Source organism: Triturus cristatus, chromosome 12 (assembly GCF_964204655.1).
Source record: "Triturus cristatus chromosome 12, aTriCri1.1, whole genome shotgun sequence".
NCBI classification, from domain to species: domain Eukaryota; kingdom Metazoa; phylum Chordata; class Amphibia; order Caudata; family Salamandridae; genus Triturus; species Triturus cristatus.
Genome location: NC_140595.1, coordinates 70,721,614 through 70,737,659, shown reverse-complemented (window position 1 = coordinate 70,737,659; position 16,046 = coordinate 70,721,614). Strand labels below are relative to the sequence as shown.

The window sequence follows — 16,046 nt, the reverse complement described above, 5'->3', positions numbered from 1 at the left end:
ATGTAATTGATGCCGTGGCACAATACAAACGGGGGGCAATAGGGAGAAAGCATTGCGCCAGCTTGAATCTCGATACATTGTCGAGCTGGACACTAAGTCCCCTATGGGTTTGAATATTGGAGAAGACCTGCATAATTTCCTGTGAGAGAGGAAATTACCATAATGTCCAGCCTGGATGATTATCTGGATGATTATCTACGCTACGAGAATGGACATACACCTCAGGGCCTAGCAGTAATAAGCCCCTAGGAAGCACGGTTATATATTTTCCTATGCTAGGCTTTAGACCAGAGATGTCAAACTCAAATTCATCAGGGGCCGCATCAGCAGTTTGGTCACCCTCAAAGGGCCGGTTGTATCTGTAGGAGTATGTGTCCACTCTTTATTATCATAAATTATTGTCACTGCATTCAATTATTACTGTTTTTTGTAATAATATAAGTAATAACTAGCTCTGAAAGCAGAAACATAGTCAGAATAATGGCAAGTAGATATTCAAATGTACAATTATTGTACAATTTATTGAAAAAAGATTTTTGGTAACAGACAGTAATTTTTAAACATACAAATATTGCCAAACACTGTTTATTGCACATATGGCAAACATAAGCCATTAACTTTTTTAAACTTTTCTGACTAGATGGCTGACATCGTTTTCCTGAGTTCAGTCCATCGATGTCTGGCGTTAGGTCTTGTGCTGTAGCAATTCGCAAAACAGCATGGAGGTTATCATCAGCGATGCGTGATCTGAGCTTGGTCTTGTTCAGATTCATGACTGAAAACATCTGTTCACATAGATAGGTGCTCCCAAACATGGACAGAACACGTGCAGCTTGAAGTCGGAGCTGTGGCATCAAAGCAGGGGGGAGGAGACGGTAAAAGTCGTCGACTGTCGCATCCTGGAACTTCGCTTTCAGGCTGCTGTTGCACTGAAGTTCTATTAATTCCATTTGAAGGTGATGTGGTGCACTGTCAACATCGATGTTGAAGGGATTGGCAAAGCTGGTAAAGGTTAAGTGTTGTCCTTTAAAGTCAGAAAAGCGTCGATTGAATTCATCAATCAGCCGATTCACTTTGGTACCCAATCGAGCACATGAAAAAGTACCTGGGAATGAGGTTGAGATGCTCTGGCAGATAGGAAAGTGGGCAAGACTGTCTTTTTCAAGCTGTGACTTCCATAGGCGCAGTTTCTCCTGGAAAGCTGTTATTGCCTCATACATTGAGGTTATGACTTGTTTGCGGCCCTGCAGCCTCAGATTCAGTTGGGCGAGATGCTCGGTTATGTCACACAACATGGCAAAATCGCACAGCCAGTTTGGATCTGACAGTTCTGACAAGGGCTTCCCTTTACTTTGCATAAAAAGAGTAATTTCTTCCAAAAGCTCAAAAAATCTCTTGAGAACGGTGCTCCTACTCAGCCACCTTACTTCTGTATGGTATGGCACAACTGTATGTTCCATGCCCACCTCCTTCAAAAATTGTTGGAACTGACGATGATTCAGACCCCGTGCACGCAGAAAATTCACTGTTTTCGTGACTGTGGACATTATGTTATCCAGTTGCAGAACCTTGCCACACAGAGCTCCTTGGTGGATAATGCAGTGATAAGTTATCAGCGGCGTGTGGCAATTACTTTTTTTCATTTTCTCTTATAACAGTCCAACCAAGCCATTTCTCTCTCCACACATTGCTGGAGCGCCATCAGTAGTAAGTCCCACCAACTTTTCCCAAGGTAATTTCATTTTATTTACGGATTCCTCCACTGCATTGAAGATGTCCCTCCCAGTTGTTGTCCCATACATGGCGACCACATCCAAGAGCTCCTCACTGACAGACAAGTCTTCCTTCACACCTCTTACAAAAATAGCTAGATGAGCTGTATCAGTATTGTCAGTGCTTTCATCAACAGCTAATGAAAATGCCAGATAACTGCATGCCTCTTCAGCCAACTTTGTTTTAAGATTACAGGCTAGGTCCCTGACTCGGTCTGTGATGGTGTTTCTTGACAAGCTGACATTGCTAAAAGCCTGTCTCTGCTCAGGGCACACCTGTTCACATACCTTCAGCATACACTGCTTTACAAATGCACCTTCTGAAAAGCACTTTGAAGCTCGTGCAATTTCTATAGCCACAAGATAGCTGGCTTTCACTGCTGCATCATTTTTTGCTGTCATTTTTGCAAAAATTTTCCGTTGAGAATGCAGGCTTCCTTTTAATTCTTGGACCTTTTGTTGCTTTTCCTGGTGGCTAAGGTTAGCAAATTTGGCTCCATGTTTGGTCTCAAAGTGCCGGCGTAAATTGTATTCCTTCATCACTGCCACTGCCTCATAGCAAATAAGACATACCGGCTTGTCTCCATTAATCACAAACATGTATTCACTTTCCCATCTCTCCTGAAATTGCCTTCCCTCTGCATCAACTTTTCTTTTCTTGGACATTTTTGGGTTATTAATTTGATTGTAGTTTATGGTCCCTATACCACTGTAAAGAGACACGGAAGTGGTCAGTATATCCAAAGTTTACCGCTCAGACTTTTCAGCAGAATAATAAGCAGACCCCCCCCCCTAATAAGCAGACTCCCCCCCCCCCCCACATACATCATATGTACTTACAGTACAGGAGAGATGGGTTCAGGCAGCCGTTGGAGAGGGGGCCGCGCATGCGCTGAAAACTGTCCATAGGTAGACTTAACCAAAAAAGAGGCAGTACAAATGTTTGCAAAGGCCTCACAGTAAGTTGTTGCGAAAAAACTCTTTTAAATAGTGGCTCATGCGACTTCTTCAAGCTACACCAAGATACGTTTGCTAACTGAGTTTACAATAGCAATCAGAAAAGCAATCAGTTTAAAAAATAAATGGAGTGAAGGCAACCCGAACACTAACCCTCACGCGACAGGGCAGCAGCCCACTTGTCTTCCAATCATTAAACACAAAAAAAAATTGTCACTAGCTTCGTCCAAGCCTGCTCCCGGACAGGATTGTAATATGTAAAAGCATTTTCCAGGACTGATTAGGGATATCGCGCTTCACGGATTGTAAAGGCGCAGAAAACAATGTGACAGGATCCGTCATATAAAGTATTTAATAAAGTAAATTACAATATAGTACAAAGGCCCACAGGTTTACAGAGGGTAACAGGTCAAGTACAGATCAGCAAGTCAAGTCGAATAACCAACATTCCATGACATCATATAAATACCTAGTCAGGGTTCTATGATGACATATCATGACGATAGGTGATTTGATAGGATGGAGAAAGTGCAATGCAAATGAACAGGTAGGAGAACAATAATGGAAATTAAAGAAACAATAATATTATACACAATGAATTAATGTGAATGTACAACACTGGGATATGACACCTTTCCCAGGCAAAAATAGAGGCAGCCTGTTCACGTTTAAGGATGCTGCAAGCGCGGACCTGATTCTTAGGTAGAACTTTATTTGAAATTTCTGCAATTCGTTTTCATCGTACTTTGTTTACTTTAATGCACAGCCGGGGGTCATTAGAGCAGCTGTATAACACATTTTAAACCGTTTTCCTCTAACATTTACTGTTTAAGTATGCACAGATAAGAGGAAAAAATACCGTCTTTAAGTGATTTTTCTTTTCAACCAGCAGGATATTACAATATCAGTCATGCCGGTATAAAACCACCCAGGTTGCAACTTTAATGTCAGGCCTCTTGTTGCGATTTTCCAAACCCTGTCCTATGTAAAACCTTATTTGCGCTGGGGTTGTAATTCTGAGTTGTTATCACACCTGGCAATTACAAAGTGTGTTAAATACCTCACCCTTAGGAATGCCACCTTTACCAGAGAAAAGAATGGACATTTGTTCTTGTTTAAAGTTCTGCAAAGACCCGGACATGATACTTAAATAGAACTTTATTTAAAATTGTCTGTATTCATTTTAGCGGTACAGAACACTGCCAGACTCAGAATCAGGGACAAACAAGGAAAATGGCACTTTTATTTCGGGCAGGCAAGAATAGAATTAATCCTGTCCGATTCTGGCCCAGTCTGCAACGATAGAGGTTACTCACTCGTGTTACGTGTCAATTGTTAAGGGGGCGGGAGTGCTGCCCGAGTACACACCTTGAAGCGTGGCTGTGGCCTAGCTCTCCGGATTTCCCCAAGATCCTTCTCCTCGCCCAGTTCCTGCTGATCCCAGGGTGAGGAACAGGACAGCACAGCACCCCTGTATTTCCTGAAACAAGGGGACACGGGGGAGGGAGAGCTTACCTGCGTTATCCTGGGCTGCAGAAGCCGAGACCAGCGACCAGGAGCCTGCGGAGCAAAGTCAGCGCCGGCTGGGGCCCTGCAGGGCAGAGGGACGCGTGCTGCACTCGCTGCTCCCAGGGCTGCTGCACCTTCCTGCCCGCCTCCTGCCCCTCCTCCTTTCACTCCTCTCTCCGGTGCGTGGTGCGCCCCCAGCGCAGGAAGGACAGCGACAGTCCCCCTCGGAGCTGCAGTTTCTGAAACTGTTACATTCTCCCCAGTAACATGGCGGCCGGCCTGAGGAGCGGGAGAGGGAGGGAGATGGGCTGCCATGGAGCGGGAGGGAAGGAGGGGGTCAAAGGGAAAGTGCTGCTCCTGTGGGGGTGATCGCCGCACGAAAACAGCAAAAGTTAACTCTGCAGTGACAGTCCTTTAGTGCCTGCAGGACGAAGAGCTTTCGTGTCGCTGAACGGAGCACTACTACACAGCACTACTACACGGGCCACATGACGAGGTCTGGCGGGCCGGATTCGGCCCGCGGGCCTTGTGTTTGACACCGCTGATTTTAGACGTATGAGTACTTTCATTAACATATGCCACAGTGACCGTATATCTGATATGTTCTGATTTTCTCACATTGCCTTTTAAACATTTTTATCAGTGTCAGGGGGCTCCCTGTGCACTATACCCCTTGTGGACATGTAACTCCTTTTAGCAATTCAAAGGTCAACTGATGAGATATAATAACAAGTATTTATACTATTAGTATATATATTTGACCTTTCGCTGGCTAATAATGAGTAATGGGATGAAGTAATTCTATGCCATTATGAACTGCCACCACAATACCGAGATTTTTTAACCTCACTTTTTGAACAATTTGTGCACTTGAATTGCACTATTTGGCACTTTTGAGCTTCGACAAGCACTGGCACTTTCCTCTACAGAGCTGTTAGGGTATTTGTACTATGATATATAATGCTTTGTACAATGTATTTGCACATGATTACTGCTTCTTTTGCACATACTAGTATATTTTGAACAATGCATATTAAAAAATAAGGCCGTTTTGCACAACAGCGTCTTTTGCACATGTTCTAATGGTTTTTAAATATGTATATATATTGGTTTTATCCATGGAAGACATATCAATGTTTATATAATCTATGAATTTATATTTGCATTATTGCACTTTTCATTGCTATGGCCTAGTGCCAAATAAATAGATATTGATAGGATAGACCTGTATAATATAACACCACATGAGCATATGGCAAAGAGGAGAGTGCAATACAACGGGGATGAATAGAATGCATCTTAATGCATCATGATGTGTGTGCCAATATATTGCATTTGTACATAGAAATATTGTTTTGGAATCATGGTCAATTTAAAAAAAATTGCTATGCTCTGTGTATAAGATATATATGTGCATAGTATTTTTTCAATGTTTTCCAGTGCTATTCACGTCATTTCAAAGTGCCACTTTCCCTTTAAATTCAGTTTCTGATACCTGTAGGTCATGTGATCAAGGACACCGTCTTGTGTCCGAAACGCGTCAGAGACAGCACCGTTTTTACGCACTGCAAATAAAAAAAATCGGGCACCAGCTATTTATCGAGTCCGTGTCCCTGCGTATGCACGACTGCATTTGGGAGCTTTACTTTGGAAATATATATATATTACCTACTGGCAGTCGCCAGTAGGTAGTTATAGTTAGGACCAAGATCCATAGGAAGAGCATTTTTTGTTTTGCTTATAACTTTGGCGTCGTTTGATGAATCTTCATGAATTTTCCTAACTAATTTTTTGTTCATATCAGCTCCTATGTTGAAAGTTTGGGGGTGATTCGTCAAGGGGGGGCCAAGAAAAAAGGGGGTCCCAAAACATGTTTTCTCCATGTTAATCTCCATAGGAAACTTTAGACAAGGCTATAGGTTGAACGGGTGAACGGAATTACCCCAAATTTGGCAGGGAGAAGGGTCTTGGTCTAGAAAGCAGGCTTTTGTTTATTTGGTGTAAATCCGTTTAGTAGTTTTGGAGAAATATCGAAATTTACAGATATCGATATTTGGGAATTCTGCCTTCTGATTGGCCGAGGGGTTACGAGCACGAGCTTGCTGCTTATTGGCTGCGAGAGGTTGCAACTAGGAAGTGTTGGCAGCCATTTTGTGATTCCGTTGAAGCGAGTAAGGGGAAAAAAGGGTGAAAAGAGTAGGAAAGAGGAGGGTAGGAGCGCTGTGAGGTCTGTGGGGTGGTTAGGGTGTGCTACACAGGGAGTGTGAAGCGATGTATTCACCCGCACCAGTGTGAAAGTGCTGTTTTGCCCAGAGTGAGATGGTGCTGAGATGAGGTGCAGGTACACTCGGGGATGAAACCGTTAGCTGATTGCTGTAAACTGATGTGCTCCTGGCGCTGTAGCATACTGGCCGCTGTAGCATAGCTGGTCAAGTGGTGTTAGTATGGGTTCAGACTATAGCGCTGTGAGCTCTGTGGGGTGGTTAGGGTGTGCTACACAGGGAGTGTGAAGCGAAGTATTCACCCCTAGGGGTGTGAAAGTGCTGTTTTACCCAGAGTGAGATGGTGCGGAGGTGAGGTGCCGGTACACTCGGGGATGAAACCATGAGCTGATTGCTGTAAACTGATGTACTCTGGGCGCTGTAGCATACTGGCCGCTGTAGCATAGCTGTGCAAGTGGTGTTAGTATGGGTTTAGACTATAGCGGGAGTGGGAGCAAACTACTCACCCCTACCGGTCTGAAGACTCGAATGGAGTGTTTTAGCAAGCAGGAATAAATAAATCGTGAAGAATATAATGCAGAAGGTTGCAATGCCACAGAAGACAAATGGTGAAATCCGGTGTGTTTCAGAAAGTGGCTGTGTGGAATAAAGCGATGGAGTCTGCAAGTTATATAAAAAGTGTCTTTATTTAAGTGTCATAAATGGAACCACTGGTGCAAGAGCGAAGGCATCCAGCTGAGGCAAACTCCAACCGCTTCTGCTGTATTCAAACCTGAGCTCCTGCATCAGTCAATTCCACATTACATGTTACAGTTCCATGTGACATAAACAATACCTATTAGACATGAATGACTGTAAATTGTAGAATGAAAATAAAGGTAGGATAGGATTACCACACTGTGCCAACCAGTTCCTAAACAATGCTGTGTTTTTTTATCTTGATCGCCAGCTCGTGAGCAGAGGCGGAGGATGAGGATGAGCTAATTTGTGTGAAAGGGCTTCATGGATAACCGGCAGGCAGAGAGACGTGTGTACAAAGAATAGATATGGTTTCAAAATGGTTTAGGCTAATTTAGCAAGTAAATAGCGTATTTGCATAGGCCATACATCATCCATCCCTGGTTAGTGTGGAGACGTAAGGGCCAATAATAAAAGCACAGTTCAAATGTCTAAGCATACTTAGAAAGTTATTATATGAAAATAGTTCAATTGAAGTGTATTAAAAACAATTATAGGAAAAAGTCAAAAAAGTTGGAAAAAATCAATCCAAGAATTAAGTGAATTGCTTACAAGTCTTGGAGATTGCAGTCCGAAAGTTCTTCAGCGGCTTGAGATGCATAATGTTCCAAGAGGCGATTGTTGCCATCGTGTGAGAAAAGCGAAGCGATCCAATTCATATCCTCGAAGGGACAGTAATGTTCCTCAAATGTTGGAGCGGCAAGTTGAATTGGCAGGCAATCTGTGATGTTGTCAAAGGTCGCACGTTGCAGGAGATCTTTCGCGGCTGCGCAGGAATCTCATTCCGCCAGGATACCTTTTTGTGTTGCATCCGCCATTGCTCCACTGCCTGAACAATCAAGTTCAAGTTCATGGTTTTCAAGATACTCCATTACCTGCTGCATATCGGGAGCGTTTGCTGATATGTTGGCAAGACATAGATCCATTCGCCAGTCGACTGGGCAAGTTTTGCAATAAAAAGATGGTTGCAAGCAGATTGTATATGTGTAAATAAATGTCATGTTGTAGCTGGCTCCGATAATAGAGGCAGGCAGCCGAAAAGTTGTTCCATTTTTTCACAGTATTGATGTTGCTTCGTGTAGAGGCATATTCTGTCGGACATGCTTGTTACCACAGGGAGCGCAGCCATTTTTAACAAGCTAAAATAGTAGTAGGATGGCCTCAAACAGAGCGAGAATTATGGGCACTGTTCCTGTTATTTCAGAGATGATGGAATGAATGAAGTCTGGTATTAGAATATAAACAGTTTGAAAGCCTGTCAGAAGGCCGGAGGAGACAGTGTTAAAAAAGTGTGCCAGACCTTAAATGTCAGATGTGTTAAAATTGTGCAACAATTCACAAAGTGTAATGGGAGGTTCGTATTTAAAAGGGAGTGTATTTCACTTGAAGTTCGTGCTACCTGCAGTCGATTAATTACTTTTGGAGAAGTGAGGGACACTTCTGTTTGAAACAAAAGCGCTTTCAGTTTGCTCCGTTTACTAAAATCTGTTTTCAAAGTAGGTATTGAAGGCCAAGTTGAACTTTGGGAGTTACTTTGTGTGGGTGGGAATAGAGATTGCCAGAGGAAGTTATCCGTTTTGAAACAGTAAGGACATACGGTATGCCAGCTCACATTGCGTAGCAGTCCATGTTATTAAGAATCAGATAACTGCCGTTAGAAAGCTGTGTGAATGTTGGTCTGATTATGGGAGTTGGCATGCTTTTAAGAAAGCATGCAAGATTGGGGTCTGTAAGCTTAGAAGCGTTGTGCAGTTGGACATTCTTACATAGTAATGAATGACTGCCATTGTGGTCCCACTTTTCACCTGTGAGGAAAACTTTGGTATCCTCTTTAAGACAGCGATATGTAAATGGGAGAAACCACTGCTCGTAAATAAACGCGCTACCTTATATAATCACATACAACATGACAAAAAACATGTACACCTAGCAGACACAACGACACTACGTACTGTGGGAACCGTGGCTAGCCATGTACACAAACCAAACATAGCACCTCTGCCACACAATGCATAATGCGTGGAGAGATGGGAGCAAAGTATGTGCGACGGTGGCAAGTGATTCTCGATTATAAAAGTATACAATGCAAAGTGTTGAGGGGATCTGTCGGAGAGACTTGAGTATGCAGAGCACAGACATGTACATGTGAAGATACACTGATGGTCTATTGAGTGAAGTGGACAGTGGACGCAACCACGATAGTACAGTCAGTAGGGAAGATTATGAAAACATAGCGCGTACGTGCCCCCTCCCCCCCAAATCTTTAGCGTAGTGGGCTGGCTTGGCGTACGCAAGGCTAGCGTAGGAGTAAGAATAAAAGGCATGTTTCTCTGGGTGTGGTTCTCTTCCGGAATGGCGAACATGTCTGGCAGGTCTGCGCAGCTTACACCGCCACAAGGCTGACGCTGTGAGCGAAGGTGGCTGCGGGAATAATGCTTTCAGCCTGCTGCTACCCAGAAACCGCCATGGCCGCTGCGACGCACATATGCCCCACAGTTCACCTTTCGACACTGGCGTATGTGAAAGAGGGCCGACCACGTGCCGGCGGAAGCTCCTGGGTCGAGGTTTGCGAGCTGGGAAGGCTCCAGAGATCAACGATGGCCACCGCGACACAGGCAGACAATGCCCAGCCTGAGGCCCAGCACCGTGGAGTGCTCTGTATACTACTAACACAGTAGTCCAACAGGTACCAACAGTGGAACGGTGTCTTGATCCCACAATGAACGATGTTAGAACTGCATCTGAGAGTGCAGATGAAGGTACTCCTTTCGACCAGCTGTAACCAACTGTAGGTCCCAACAGTGGAACGGTGTCTTGATACCACAATGGACGATGTTAGAACTACATCTATGAGTGGAGATGAAGGTACTCACTTCGACCAGGTGCAAGCAACTCTAGGTCCCAACAACGGAATGGTTTCTTTATCCCAGAATAGACGATGTTCGATATTACCTGCTGCTGGGTTTTCAGAGAACTCTCACCGTTGAGGTTCATCAGACTCTGTGCTTCCGTAGCTAAGTGCTGAAAATGATTATTGGGGTTGGCTGACTGCAGTCGGTGGAGTACACCACGGTACAGCAGGTCCAAACACTGAAACGGGGTCATGATTCCACAATGGACAATGTTAGAACTATATGTGAGAGTGGAGATGAAGGTACTCCCTTCGACCAGGTGCAACCAACTCTATGTTCCAACAGTGGAACGGTGTCTGGATCCCAAAATGGACAATGTCCGATATTACCTGCTGCTTGTCGTTTTTTACAGAACTCCCTCCGTTGAGGTGCATCAGACTCTGTGCTTCCGTAGCTAACTGCTGCACATTATTATTGTGCTTGGTTGACACCGCGTTACAGCAGGTCGGAACAGTGAAACGGGGTCTTGATTCTGTGATTGAGGATGTCAGAAGTTAAAGTTTATGATGATTTGTGTGTACCCACTCCGATCAGGTTCAACCAACTGTGTGCTTCCGAATCCAACGGCACATGGCTGTGAGGCGTTAATGACCACTGCCTCTGGCCTACAGTGGGGTCAGCCCGGCTCACAATTAAGATAAAGTGGTTATATTTTTAATTACAGAATCCAGTAGGCAACTAACTACAACGTCTATTGAAATATACACAATAGCCTTTTAGTATACTTGTTTGAAGAAGTTTTTTAAGATGACTTGTAGGTCTAGTACAATGACCAAATTCTTCTTGGTAGTGATAAAGAACACTGAATAACAGTGGACAGCAGAGACCGCAATTCGAATTGTTTTGATTTATTTATTGCAGAGTTTTGTGTAATTTATGTTGTTGTATTTTGTGAAGAGAAAGTGAGAAAAAGTATTCATGGAAGACTGTGCTCACTACTGCCTTCAATTTACACTGCAGACCGCAGTGTTCACTATTCAGATCGAGTTGCGATTGTAGATGACGCAGTCCTGTAGGCAAAAGACATTGCTCCAGTGCGCTCTGTCCGCACCACGCATACGCATCATCACAGTTTCCGCACACAGTTTTTGTTGCTTCGCGTACTGCAAACAGGACAGCTCAAGTCAACATCACGTGGCTGTGGGCCCTTGCTGACCGCGCTCTCTGGCCTACACTGCAGATAGCAGTGTTTACAATTCAGATCGAGTCGCTATTGCAGATGATGTAGTGTTGTAGGCAACAGACATTGCTCCTAGTACGGCCCGGCCGCAGCACGCATTATCGCTGGCTGTGCACATCCTGAATGCTTTTGATGTGGCTATCTGAGTGCACTAGACCTGATGGACCCTTTATGGTACAATCTTTTTGTGTATTATTTCAGATCTACTGCCTGTATCTCAGTATACCACATGTTATGGTTCTTTTACGATAGAATCTTTTCTGTATTATTGCACATCTAGTGTCCCTACCATACTGCAGCACAAACTATTGACCCTTTTATTATTGAATCTGTGTGTGTGATCCAATGATTACTGTTGTAGTTGATGCTAGAAGTAACCATTCCCTGAGGGCTGGTTTACACTCACCCCATACGCACTCAGCACAGACGTCACTGGATATGTGACCCTGGTAATTAAAAGGAGTTGAGCGCACGTGCCCGTACCCACTTCCACGATCTATCTGTATCCGTGTGTTCATTATCTATGCATGATACTGCCCCTGGGCCGTACCACATTACATTGTGCAGTGGACAGCGTATGCAACCATGTCACCTCTGGCAGTGGGGAAAAGTTCTGTTATGTAGCTTGTACATGCATGGCTATCACAGGTGGAAGGCTACTTTACAGAGCATGAACATTGATGAAGATGATGGCTGCATGTTGTGTGTGGTGTCAGATGTGTATTTAGCAAAATGTTTTCAAAAAGCTCTGTAAGCAGAAGGAGTCTCATCAAACACTGTAAAGAGAATGACTAAAATGGGTGGGGTCCTCCAACTGTTACAATGGGAAATGTAATGAACCAATCAAATGCTTTTCTTTAAGGTCACATGGCAATCGCGCACAGAGCGCGCAAGGAGGCCGCATCCGACACAATTTTGAGAATATATTTACCATAATATAAGTTTATTACAGTTAGAAATATATAAATGTTTAAATATTTTAGATTATCGCTTGTTCTCAAATACACTTTAAAGTTATTTAGATATAGTTTTGAGATGAAAAAAAATGAGGGAATGGCATTCCCGGTGCAACACCATACGTCTATGACGTAACACAGGGCCTGGCAGCGTGCAGTCATCGCATATGCAACGCGCAGCGGGCGTGACCCTATACGTACATGACATAAGGCGCAGCTTGGTACTGCGTACCCGTCGCATACCAAAGTAGCAGCTGGCGTGACCACATACGTATATCATGTTACGCGGTGCCACGAACCCGTCGGATACGAAATGCGCATCCTTTACGAGTTTAGCAATAAGGCAGATAGGATTTGCGTGCTGATGGAGCTTGGTACACTATCGGTACGGGACAGTTTTCTATATAAAAAAAAATGATATACTTTTTGGGAAGATATAAAACATTACATATTTTTCACCAAAAAAATGGGATAATAGAGTTCCCAAATCTTACAACGAGAAATAGAAAAAATATATTTTTTATGATTATTAAAATATGAAATTAATATTTAAAAAACCTTTGAAATTCACTGAAAAAAAACATAGGTTTTACAGACGTTATAGTTAGGAATTAGCATTTAAAAAACCTTAGAAATTCACTGAAAAAAACAGTTTTTCAGGGACGTTATAGGTAGTTGGACATTTGACTCATAAAACCAGAGAAATTCACCCGTTATAGTTATTTGAGCTAACTATAACTTGCGCGCCCGCAATGCACTGGTGATGATGTCACATATTACATCACTCATGACATGGTCAGTGACATCACTCATGACATCATCCACCTGATAATCTGATGCACGTACTGATGGCCTAATATAAACTTTGATACACGCACTCTAAAATACAGACTACTATTTTTGAAACCATACACACAATGCCAGATACTACACACCACCCACTATTTCCTAGGTCTAAACTCACGTCCACTCACTTATACATGCAGTTACTCATCAATACAGTACTATAATATGCACTCATACACCTATACATAGTCACAGTCCGCCACTCAGCCATAGAGTTACTCACACACCTAGTCAGTCATGCAAAGAATCAATGACATACCCATTTACTCACGTATACAGTTATACACCCCAAATGCATTATTTATACACACACCACATCACTTATTTATGCAGATACTAACACATACTTATTGTCTTATACAATCACTGATACAAGCAGACACTCTTTTAAACACCCACTCTTCAAATAACTTACTCTCACGTATAGTCATTTATATATTCCAACACTCACATATACTGCCTTAAAACATATGTAGTCACTCACACATATACCAGTGAGACATTCATTCACTCACCAACACACCCATACACACACTAACTCACCCATACAGCCCTTCCCAGATGTACTTTTGAATCTATACAACCAGTGAATCACCCACTCAGACATGTATGCACAGTCACACCCCCCCCCCCTCAGGCACTCATACAGATACTCAGACAACAAATCAGTAACCCATATAGACATTCATGTAGCTACTCACCAACCAATGCAGCCGCTAATACACCAACTGAGACACTAATACAGACTCACAGTTTAGTCACTAACCCATACATTCAGTAACATGTTCAATTACTCACTTATACAGTTAGTCATGCACCTATTAAATAATCCATTCAGGCACTTGTAAATGCACTCATTCTTCAATACACCTTGGCATAGATATATATGAAAAATATTTAAACTTAACAAACACACATTCACTGGATGATGTCATCAGTGATGTCATTTGAGATGTCATCAGTGATGTCACTGACCATGTCATGAGTGATGTAATATGTGTCATCTTCAGTGCATTGTGGGTGCGCGAGTTTTAGTTAGCTCAACTAACTATAACAGGCGAATTTCTCTGGTTTTATATGAGTCAAATGTCCAACTAACTACAACGTCCCTAAAACTATGTTTTTTTCTGTGACTAAATATATCAATGACATTATGACCCCATGGAGCTGCGCCTCTATGAATAAATCGCTAGGGAGTGCGCAAAACTTGCGCAGTGTATGGCAGTGGGACCAGCTAAGCCCACGCAGGAAGACCCCCAGAGGAAGCGTGGGGAGGGGGGTGAATAAAGATGCATTCAAATGCTTGAGGCATATATTCCTGGCCCATTCGGCGCCCAATGGGCGTAATGGAAAATGGCATTCTGGTCCTGATAGTCCATTAGTGTAGCCACATCAGACTCAAAGTTTTATTGGGGAGGGACTCTCAATAAAGTAAGTCGTTTTTCAAACGCTCCTGTCTTCATTATTGCCAGTGATCAAGAGCTCGAGGGAGCTCGAAACGCGTTTGGCTTTTGGATGACATGCAGCCTGCTGACCTATCTGCTGCCTGCGTTGTGGTGTGCTGTAACCCCGTGCTGTGAGCGGCATCTCTAGGGGCAACCTCGGTGTTTGAGATATATAGATATATATATATATATAGATATATATATATATATATAGAGATATATATATATATATAGATATATATATATATATAGATATATATATATATATAGATATATATATAGATATATATATATAGATAGATATATATAGATATATATATATATATATATAGATATATATATATAGATATATATATATAGATATATATATAGATATATATATATCTATATATATATATCTATATAGAGATATATATAGATATATATATAGAGATATATATATATATATATATATATATATATATAAATTCACTGAAAAAACCATAGGTTTCACACATGTTATAGTTAGCTGGACATTTTACTGATAAAAAACCAATGAAATTCCCCCGTTATAGTTACTGTAGGCAACTATAACTCACGCGACCGCAATCCTCTGCTGATGCTAATACTGTATTTAGACACTTATTTGCCCATATCTTCTTCCATTAAATTTTAGCTATACATATATTACAAATATTTTTTTTTCATAAAGACACATATGTCATCAGCAGAGGATTACGGTCGCGTGAGTTATAGTTGCCTACAGTAACTATAACGGGGGAATTTCATTGGTTTTTTATCAGTAAAATGTCCAGCTAACTATAACATGTGTGAAACCTATGGTTTTTTCAGTGAATTAGCAAGGTTTTTTAAATGCTATTTCCTAACTATAACGTGTGTGAAACCTATGGTTTTTTCAGTGAATTTGTACGGTTTTTTAAATGCTAAGTTACTTTACGCCATTTGTGGCGTGCGCGCCCACTTAACGCAGTTCGTTCCGTGCACGGTTTTTATCAACTTTAATAAGCCCTGTACATTTGGTGGCCTTCGGCCACCAAAAGCACAGGGGGTGAGGTCAATGTGGATAGTGTTTTTTTTATTTCGATTTTATAATTTCATGTTGCCAAAATTACGTTTTTTTTCTCTATTAATAAGCCCTGCACATTTGGTGGCCTGCGGCCACCAAAAGCACAGGGGGTGGGGTAAGTGTGGATAGTGTTTTTTTTATTTTTATTTTTTTACCGTAAGCGTACGGTAAGCTTACGGTAAGCGTACGGTAAGCGTACCCCGCGAAATTGCCGAAAAAAAAATAAAACCGTTTTTGCTCTTGGGGGATGTTTGGGGACTCCCTCAACATGACTATGTGGGAGGGAGTTGTCAAAACAGCCCCGTAACATGTTTTTGGCCATCATGTTTGATAAACAACACTCAGTGCGAGAGACAAAATGGCGGACGCCGCTTCCTGGTTTCGGCCGATTCGAATGTTTACTAAGATCTAAGAGCCAATCAGAATCGCGCTCGCGCACGCCA

General features: G+C 42.4%; 1 pseudogene; it reads right to left on the bottom strand.

Moving 5' to 3' along the window:
• Positions 1-410: 410 nt before the first annotated feature.
• On the bottom strand, positions 411-2,438 carry LOC146772538 (general transcription factor II-I repeat domain-containing protein 2 pseudogene; annotated as a pseudogene).
• Between the last annotated feature and the right edge of the window lie 13,608 nt (positions 2,439-16,046).